This window comes from Myotis myotis, unplaced genomic scaffold (assembly GCF_014108235.1).
Source record: "Myotis myotis isolate mMyoMyo1 unplaced genomic scaffold, mMyoMyo1.p scaffold_m19_p_3, whole genome shotgun sequence".
NCBI classification, from domain to species: domain Eukaryota; kingdom Metazoa; phylum Chordata; class Mammalia; order Chiroptera; family Vespertilionidae; genus Myotis; species Myotis myotis.
The window spans coordinates 89,326,272-89,336,947 of NW_023416335.1; positions in this window are offsets into that span (position 1 = coordinate 89,326,272).

A 10,676-nucleotide genomic window follows, 5' to 3' on the forward strand; every position below is an offset into this window, starting at 1 on the left:
TTTCATCAAGTCCCCCTACCCTCCTCCTCTCTGACAACTGTCAGTCTGTTCCAGTTATCTATACCTCCATTTCTATTTTGTTTGTCAGTCTATTTTATTCATTAGATTCCACATACAATTAGATCAAATGGTATTTGTCTTTCTCTAACTGGCTTATTTCACTTAGCATAATAATCTCCAGGTTCCTCAGTGCTGTCACAAAAAGTAAGAGTTCCTTCTTTCTTATGGCCATGTAGCATGGCCACGTAAATGTACCACCATTTTTTTTTTTTTTAATCCACTCATCTATTGATGGGCATTTGGGCTGTTTCCAGATCTTGGCTATTGTAAATAACACTGCTATGACCATACGGATGCATATATCTTTCAAATTATTGTTTTGGGCTTCTTCATATATATTCCCAGAATTGGAATAGCTTGGTCATAAGGCAGCTCCATTTTTAATTTTTTGAGGTAGTTCCATGCTGCTTTTCATAGTGGCTGCGCCAGTCTGCATTCCCTCCAACAGTGCAGGAGGGTTCCCTTTTCTCCACATCCTCTCTAACATTTGTTGTTTGTTGATTTATTGATGGTAGCCATTTTGGCAGGTGTGAGGTGATATCTCATTGTGGTTTGAATTTGCGTCTCTCTGATGATTAGTGACATTGAGCCTTTTGTCATATGTCTATAGACCATCTGTATGTCTATTCAAATCCTTTGCCCATTTTTTATTTGAATTGTTAGTTTTTTGGGTGTTGAGTTTTGTAAGTTCTTTATAATTTTGGAAATTAACCCCTTATCAGATGTATCATTGTCAAATATATTCTATCATACAGTGGGTTCCCTATTCATTTTGTTGAGGGTTTCTTTTGCTATGCAGAAGCGTTTTAGTTTGATGTAATCCCATTTGCTTATTTTTCCCTTTATTTCCCTTACCCTAGGACACATATCAGCAAAAATATTTCTATGAGAAATGTCTAAGATTTTACTGCCTATGTTTTATTCTAGAATTTTTATGGTTTCACAACTTACATTTAAGTCTTTTATCTATTTTGAGTTCATTCTTGTGTATGGTGTAAGTTGGAGGTCTAGTTTCAATTTTTGCATGTTTGACCAAATTTATAAATGCCAACACCTGTCTTTACCCCCTTGTATGTTTTTGCCTCTTTTGTCAAATAATTTACCATAGAGGCATGAGTTGATTTTGGGGCTCTCTGTTCTGTTTCATTGATCTACATGCTTGTTCCTTTGCCAGTACCAGGCTGTTTTGATTCCATTGGATTTGTAGTATAGTTTGATATCAGGTATTGTGATACCTCCAACTCTGTTTTTCTTTCTCAAGATTGATGAAGCAATTCAGGGTCTTTTTTGGTTCTATATGAATATTTGGAGTATTTGTTCTAGATTTGTGAAATATACCATTGGTATTTTAACAGGTATTACATTGAATCTACAGATTTTTGGGGGTAGTATGAACATTCTAATGATATAAATTCTTCCAATCCATGAACATGGTACATATGCTTCCAATTATTTTTATCTTCCTCAATGTCTTTCTTCAATATCCTGTAGTTTTCTAAGTAAAAAATTTTGTTAAATTCATTCTAGGTATCTTATTTTTTTTCTTGTTGCAATAGTAAATGGGATTGTTTTCTTAGTTTCTCTTTCTGATAGTTCATTATTTGTGTATGGAAATGCCACCAATTTCTGAATATTAATTTTGTATCTTGCTATAGTCAAGATACTGAATTCATTTTATTAGCTCTAGTAGCTTTTTGGTGGAGTCTTTGTGATTTTCTATGTACAATACCATGTCATCTGTGAATAATGAAAGCTTTACTTCCTCCTTTCCTATTTGAATGCTCTTTATTTTTTCTTTTTGTCTGATTGTTGTGGCTAGGACTTCCAGTATGATATTGAAGAATAGTGGTAAAAATAGACATCCCTGTCTTATTTCTGATTTTAAGGGAAAAGCTTTTATTTTTGCCCATTGAGTAAGGTGTTGGTTGTGGGTTTGACATATATGGCCTTTATTACACTGAAGTATATTACCTCTATTCCTACTTTGCTGAGAGATTTTATCATAAATGGATGCTGAATTTTATCAAATGCTTTTTGTGCATCTATTGATATGGTCATGTGGTTTTTACCCTTCATTTTGTTTCTGTGGTGTATCACGTTTATTGATTTGCAAATGTTGGACCAACTGTGCATCCCTAGAATAAATCTCACTTCATCATAATGTAATACCTTTATAATGGATTGCTGGGTCTGGTTTGCTAATATTGGTTGAGGATTTTAGCATCAATGTTAATCAGGGATATTGGCCTATAATTTTCTTTCTTTGTAGTGTCTCTATCTGGTTTTGGAATTGGGATTAGGCTGGCCTTATAAAATGTGCTTGGGTGTTTTCCCTCCTCTTAAATTTTTTTAAATAGTTTGAGAAGTATAGGTGTTATTTCTTCTTCAAATGTTTGGTAAAATTCACCCATGAAGCCATTTGATCCAGGATTTTTATTTGTTGGGAGCTTTTTGATTACTTCTTCAATATCACTAGTTGTAATCTGTCTATTCAGATTCTCTGATTCTTCCTAATTCAATTTTGGTAGATCATGTGTTTCTAGTAATTTATGCTTTTTTCCCAGATATTCCAATTTGTTGGCATATAGTTTTTAGTAAGATTTTCTTACAATTCTTTGTATTTCTTTGGTATCAATTGTCACTTCTCTTTCATTTCTGATTTTATTTATTTGGATCCTTTCTCTTTTCTTCTTGATGAGTCTGGTTAAAGGTTTGTCAATGTTGTTTATATTTTCAAAGATACAGCACATTGTTTCCTAGATCTTTTGTATTTTTTAGACTCTTATTTATTTCTGCTCTAATCTTTATTATTTTCTTCCTCGTACTCAATTTGGACTTTGTTTGTTGTTTTTTTCTAGTTCCGTAAAATGTAAAGTTAGATTGTTTATTTGAGATTTTTCTTGTTCCCTGAGGTAGGCCTGTAATGATATGAATTTTTCTCTTAAGACTGCTTTCACTGTGTCCCATAGATTTTGGGTTATTGTGTTCTCACTTTCATTTGTTTCAAGGTATCTTTTAATTTCTTCCTTGATCTCATGTTAATCCATTCATTGTTTAGTAACATGTTATTTAGTCTCTATGAGTTTGTGTGGTTTTCAGTTTTTCCTGTGGTTGATTTTTTAAAAAATATCATTATGGTCAGAGAAGGCACTTGATATTATTTCAATCTCCTTAAATTTATTGAAACTTGTTAGTGTCCTAATATGTGGTCTAGCCTAGAACATGTTCCATGTGCACTTGAAAAGAATGTATATTCTTCTGCTTTGGGGTGAAATACTCTGAAAATTTCAATTAAATACATCTGATCTAGTGTGTCATTTAAGGTCACCATTTCCTTGCAGACTTTCTGTCTGGAAGACCTATCCATTCATGCCATCGGGGTGTTAAAATCCCCTACTATGATTGCCGTACTGTCAATCTCTCCCTTTATGTCTATCAAGATTTGCTTTACATATTTAGGTGCTCCTATAATGGCTGCATATATGTTTACCAGAGTTATGTACTCTTATTGGATTGTTCCTTTTATCATTGTCTCTTAGTATAGCCTTTGTTTTAAAGTCTATTTTGTCAGTTATAAGTATTGCTACCTCAGTTTTTTTGTTTGTTGTTGTTTTTTTGTTTTGTTTTTTGCCCCTTTACTTTTAGTCTGTATGTATCTTTAGTTCTGAAGTGTGTCTCTTATAGACAGCAAATATATGGGTCATGTTTTCTTATTCATTCAGTTACCCTATGTACTTTTATTTCCATTTCCATTTAAAGTGATTATTGATAGGTAGTATTTATTGCTATTTTATTCTTTTAACTCTGTTCGTTTTGGTTTTTTCTTCTTTTTCTTCTACTTCTAGAAGCAGGCCCTTTAACATTTCTTGCAATACTGGTGGTGGTAAAAAAAAAACTCCTTTAGCTTTTACTTGTCTGGGAAGCTCTTTATTTCGCCTTCAATTTTTAATTATAGCCTTACTGGGTAAAGTAGTCTCAGTTTTAGGTCCTTGCTTTTCATCACTTTGAACATTTCATGCCAATCCCTCCTGGCCTGAAATGTTTCTGTTGAGAGGTCAGCTGACAGTTTTATGGAAACTCCCTTATAAGTAAGTAATTGCTTTTCTCTTGCTGCTTTTAAGATTCTTTCTTTGTCTTTAACCTTTGCCATTTTAATTATGATGTGTTTGGTGTGGGTCTCTTTGGGTTTCCTGGACTTGTGTGTCTTTTTCCTTTACCAGGTTAGGGAAGTTTTGGGTCATTATTTCATCAAATAGGTTCTCGATCCCTTGCTCTTTCTCTTCTCCTTCTGGTACCCCTATAACACAGATGTTGTTATAATTCATGTTGTCCCATAGCTCCCTTAAACTATCTCATTCCCTTTAATTCTTTTTTTCTTTTTACCACTTTGATTGGGTGTTTTTTCTACCTTGGCTTCCAAATTGCTGATTCAATCTTCTGTTTCCTCCAACCTACTTTTTAAAAAATATATTTTTATTGATTTCAGAGAGGAAGGGAAAGGAAGAGAGAGATAGAAACATCAATGATGAGAGGGAATCATTGATCCGCTGCCTCCTGCACGTGCCCCCCCCCCCCCAGGGGATCGAGTCCACAACCCAGGCATATGCCCTTGACCGGAATCAAACCTGGGGCTCTTGAGTCCACAGGCCGACGCTCTATCCACTGAGCCAAACCAGTCAGGGCTCCAACCTACTTTTTATTCCTTCCATTGTACTCTTGATGTCAGATACAGTATTCTTCATTTTCAACTGATTCTTTTTTATTATTTCTATGTCATTTTTCATGATGCTGTAGTTCTCACTAAGTGCCTTTAACAGCCTTATAACCAATACTATATCTGACGGACTGCTTGCTCCATTTCATTTTGCTCTTTTTCTGGAGATTGCCCCTGCTCTTTCACTTGTGACTTCTTTGTCTCCTTATTTTATTTGTATCTTTGTGGGGGGGGGGGTTGTGTGTGTTTTTAATGTATTATATTGATTTTCTATGACTCCCAATCTTTTTGGGGTGTCCTTATAGAGTAGGTGTCCTGTGGGACCCAGTTGTATAGTCTTCTTGACCTCCTGAGCCGGGTGCTCTAAAATGTCTCTCATGTGGGTTATGTGGGCCTTCCTGTTGTAATTGAGTCTTGATAGCTGTTGGCCCATTTGTGGGTGGGATTGACCCTCAGACTTCCTGACAGTGAGGCTAAATCCTGACCATGATATGTGAGCTGTAGTGTAGGTGCAGGCTCAAAATGGCTTCTTCTGCAAATCCTTGGCTATAAGACTCCTTTTCAGCTAGTCCTCAGTTGGCTATTCAGGATGATTGTTCCCCAATTTAGTTGTATTTCCAGTTTGGCCCTGGGGGGAGGTAAGTGCAAGATCCATCTATTCCAGCACCATCTTGAATGTTCTCAGGTCAATGATTTTTGAAAAATATTTGTAAACTTGTGCTAACCAAATCTCTGATATGACCAGGTGGATTAGTAGTGTGATGCAAAGTAATGTTTAGGGAATTTTGCTTTCTTTCAGTGGCAGCATTTTTCTTTTTTTCTTTCTTTCTTTCTTTCTTTCTTTCTTTCTTTCTTTCTTTCTTTCTTTCTTTCTTTCTTTCTTTCTTTCTTTTCCTTTTTTATTTTTTCCTTTAACACCAATACCATCTTATTTTAATGCCCAGAGATAGAAGCAGAGACAATTTGGGTAAGGTAGGAGAGCTGAAAGACTGTCCTTTTTCTGCCTCATCTGAGTCCCTGTCACAGCTACTAACTGTGGGGAAACTAAGAAAGAGAGCATGATTAGTCTGAGATTCTTGGAAGATTGGGATCTTTTATTACCATATGTCATCTAGAGATATATTGATTTGTGCTCACTGAAGCCTGGAAGCAGGAACATCCACCCTCATGATACTGCATTCTTCACCACCACCGTCATCTCATTTTGAGCAGGGACATCTGCTGAACTCCCAATGTACCCCAGACTTGTGTGGCTGGGAAATAGCTGGCAAAGGTGAGCCTGCCTACTTGCTGCTTTCAGACTCATTCCTCCCTTCCCTGTCTTGCTCAGATTGCTGAAGGCTGGCCCCTACAAACCAGAGTTCCTAGGTTCCTGTGCCCACTTTCTTTCCAGCCTTGTTTTGGACAGTGGCTACATCTCTAGCAGTGATCACTTTTCCTCCTAGAACCCAAGCCTGCCACTCATCCCCTGCCCTGTTTCTGGCCCTCACCACCATGGTCTTTCTCCCATGGATGCAGCTCCTGCTCTATAAACCTCTGTCTACACATAGCCTCTTTCCTGCTCTCCCTGAGGGTCCCAGAGGGTCCATTCACAGGCTATCCTTACTCAGAAAATACACATTACTCTATTAGACCTACTTCATCTAGTCCAAACATACTAGACCTTTCTCATGTCCTGCTACTTCAAAATCCAAGAGAGGAGAGTTTTAAGGAAAAGCTAGTCACATGATCAGGCATAGAGAAGTCCTGTAATAAAAGGATTGAAATTAATGTCTTGGGATGTAGCACCTCCTTCTAGGAAGGTCTAAAGGGAAGAGCCACTTCAGTAATGTGGTCAGAACCAGCGGTGAGGTCACAAGTCAAAGTGCATTGGATGAAAGAATAATACAAATATACATGGATTCTTGGTCCTATGAAATGCTAGAATCAAGAGAAGCAAATGAGAAAAGCACTGATGTTAAAGATAGTTTGCAAGTTGTCTTGTTACATTTTCTATGTGGGATTTAAGGAATGTGGGGCATGCTTTAACAGAATCACACATTCGCCCTTCCTGTGGCTTGGCAATTGAAAAAGATTAAGGAAATGTGCTGCTGCCATTGCTATTGAAGACAATAGGTCATTCACCCACATGCCTTTTAAACCAGAATTTTAAACATTTTAGCCCCTGGATGGCTAAAAAATATTACTAAAGAAAGGTTGCAGAGCTGAAAATTGGATGAAAGTTATCATGTTATCAGATATTTTAGAATATAACTTTTCTAAAGAATGTGTTTGTTTTACAACAGATTCTGTAGAAACCGAGCTTGAAATGAGGATTCTTGTTCAACTGATTTATTAGAGGACAGCTCTTGGGGTTAGGGGAGGGAAGAAAGCTAGATAGGGAAGGGGAAAAGCTAAGCAAGCAGTTGGAAACTCCCATCAGACTGATTTCACAGAGGAGCTCTGATATGTGAATTACTCTACACAGTTGGTCCCAGTGGTGGTTTTAATTTATGTTCTCAATTTTTTGACCTCCTTCCTTCAAAAGTTGCAGCTTAATTCCTCTCAGCTTGTTTGTGAGCAGGAGTTAGTCACTTGCCTCTAATAATTAGAATAAGGCCTATGTGATTCCATGCAGCTTCTGAGGTGAAATCATCAAAAGCTTTGCCACACTGCCCTATTCTCCTGGGTTGCTCCCTCTGGGGAAAGCCAGTGGTCAGTCATGAGGAGTCTTAGGCATCCATAGATGAGGCCCATGTTATAGCAACTGAGCATCCTGACAACAACCAGCACCATCTTGCCAGCCAAGTGAGTGAACCACCCTGGAAGAGGTCTTCCCACCTCAAGTCTTCAGATGACTGCAACCCATGAGAGACCCAGGTCAGAAGCATTCAGCTAAGCTGTTCCAGAATTCCTGACTCACAGGAATTATAAGGCAATAAATATTTATTGTTATCTTAAGCCACTAAATTTTGGGATAATTTATTTTGAGAAATAGATAACTAATACAGCCCTGATGAAAACCAGTCATTGGCTGTGGGATGCTAGGGAGTGGATAAGCTCCTGAACATGATGTTTCTTGTTCTGTCTAGGGCAATTCTTAAAGAAGGGGACAACTGCTATGAGCCAACACTCACAAAAACTGGGAGATGAGTGTACCTCCCCAATAAAGCGGACCTGGGCAAGACACCAATAGCATCTGTTATAGGCATTGATTATAAACTAAATATGATTTGTATAGATCTTTAGGTACACACATTCAGACACACACACACACACACACACACACACACACACAGAAATTATGGAACTATTTGCACTCCTTTTGTGGGTACCAACTCCTTAGTTTGGGTAAACAGGAGGCACACAAATAGAATTGTATTCATGAAAAATAGCAGCAGTGACGGAGCAGTGGAGAGGCACCAAGGTGACCTAGAGGCACTTTATTATTAAGTAGGTCCTAAAAGGTGTTTGAAAACATATAAAGTGCATACAGAAATTATCAAGAATAACTAACTCACCCTGGCCTGTGTTTCTCAGTGGTTGGAGCATTGGCCCATGCACTGAAGGGCTGAGGATTCCATTCCCAATCAAGGGCACATACCTGGGTTGCAGGTTCAATACCTGGCCCCTATTGGGGCACGTGCAGGAGGCAACCAATGGATGTGTCTCTCTCACATCAATGTTTCTGTCTCTGTCCCTTCCTCCCTTTTATTCTTTCTAAAAATCAATGGAAACAATATTCTTAGGTGAGGCTTAACAACAACAACGATAGAAGAATAACTAACTAGTGTTTTTCTTTCATTACTAGTCAAGTCTTTCTTCCAGTGTGATAGACACTTCATAAGTCATTCCTAAAAGTGCTGTGTGGAGGTTGGGAAGGGTTGCACAGGAGAAAGTGGGGGAGGGAAGAGAGATGCTACATTGTGGCTGACAGTGCTTCTCTTATCACTTCAGATTCCGGTTGCTTTCCCTGCTGGACAGGTCCAGAGAACCACCAAGTAGAAGGCAAACTATCCACTAACAACCCTACCCTTACCCCAGCACACTCCTTATCCCAGCCCCTAGATATAGAGGCAGGAGACCCTGGACATCTCACTGAGTCAGGTGCTAAGTTAAAACACCCGAGTCTTACTTTCTGAGGTGCTAGAGGAAGAGGCAATTGCCACAGTCTACTAGTGATAACTCAAAAATGAAAAAGACAGAGTATTGTGTGTGTCTTCAAGAGGCTGTTCCAGAATGCCCAAACCTTGGCTTTGACAAGCCTATGGTAACCATAATGAGGCAGTGGCAGGGGTAGGCTAGAGGAAACTTTCGCCTTTCACAGGAGCTTTAGCTCTGGGAGAATCACACCTGGTTGGGCAGCCAAAGCTTCTTTACCAACCTGCTTGCCCTGATGAGCACATTAAGTGGCATCATTTGTGTTTCTCCAACAATCTTACCACTGTGTGTGTATACACGTTGTTTATAGGACCTTGTCACCAGAGTTTCAGCTGCCAATAACTCCTAACACAAATGTGTTTGCACTGGACAAAGTGAACACCCAAGTGTCTGTGGCCTTTGACTGCTAGAAGTGCAGTGGTGCTCTGCAGAGCTGCCTCCCGCTCACCACCACCACCACCACCACCACCACCACCATCATCATGGTTATTATCACTGAAAGCCAGCCAACAAGTAGTCTTCAAGTACATGATGATGATGGTGGTGGTGGTGGTGGTGGTGATGGTGTTGATAAGCCCATGGACCAGTTTTAGTGCTGTCTACTTTAGAGTTAAGGAATTCACAAATCAAGTAGCAATGGGCTACAGGCAACTGGTGACTGCTTGTCAGCTAGCTTATATGCAATTCTTATGAAAATTATGTCGTTGTTGTTAATGATGAAGAATAAGAGGTAGGTAGTTCTGGGAAAACATCACCTAGTCCCTAGTAGCTAATGGATAGTTTTCCCTGGGCTTGAATAGGAATTATTAGTGTGAACACGGAAAAAAGGAAGCTCTAAATCAAAAGAAATAAAGCAAGTATGGCCCATTTTCAAGGTATTGTGAAAAGCACTAATGCTGAGGGGGAGACATCTGGACCCCATTTGCTGGGTAAATGGATGCATCATCAGGAGGATTTCTTAACCTCATCATTACTGACATTTGGGACCAGATAATTCTCTGTTGTAGGGAACTGTTCTGTGCATTGTAGGATGTTTAAGCACCATCTCTGGCCTTTATCTACTTTATCCACAGTGCCCTGTCCAGTTGTGGCCATCAAAAATATCTCTAGATACAGCCAAATGTCCTCTGATGGCGGTCAAAATCATCCCTGGTTGAAAACCCTAAGAGGAAAGGCAGACAGCTGCGAAGAAATCAGCAAAGAAGATCTGTAAGTAGGAGAAGAAAGATCAGGCTGAAGGTGGCTGGTGCAGGGAGAAAGACACAGTCCTCTGGACAAAAGAGCCATCAAGAGAAGCAGGCCCCAGAGGCAGGACTCCAGGGGCAACAAGCATGGAGGTCCTGGTTTCAGAGCAGTCTCAGCACCTGTCACCCCATCTGGCTGCAGTGAGCCCCGCTCACTATGTGGGCTGCACCTGCACTCCCCTTCCCCCAGCCAGGGAGATGCCTTCACCCTCTTGGAACCCTTTCATTTGAATAGCATCTTCTTCAAAGTGTCCTACGGGAAACCTGGATTCCTCTAGCAGCTCTCCAAGACTTTTTTTCTGGCAAGAGAGTTACCTCTGTTCACAAAAGATGTGCTGAGAGAGCAGGGGCAAGGGGCAAGTCAGCCTCCGAGCTGGAAGTGCAACCCTGAAGTGCAGCCGCTGCCACTGAACCTCAACCCTTCCCAACCTCCTCTCCCTGTAGCATCTGCAGAAGCCTCTGCATTCCAGGAAACATGAAGTGTGATCTTGGGCTCTGCAACTCATCATCCCTGGTTA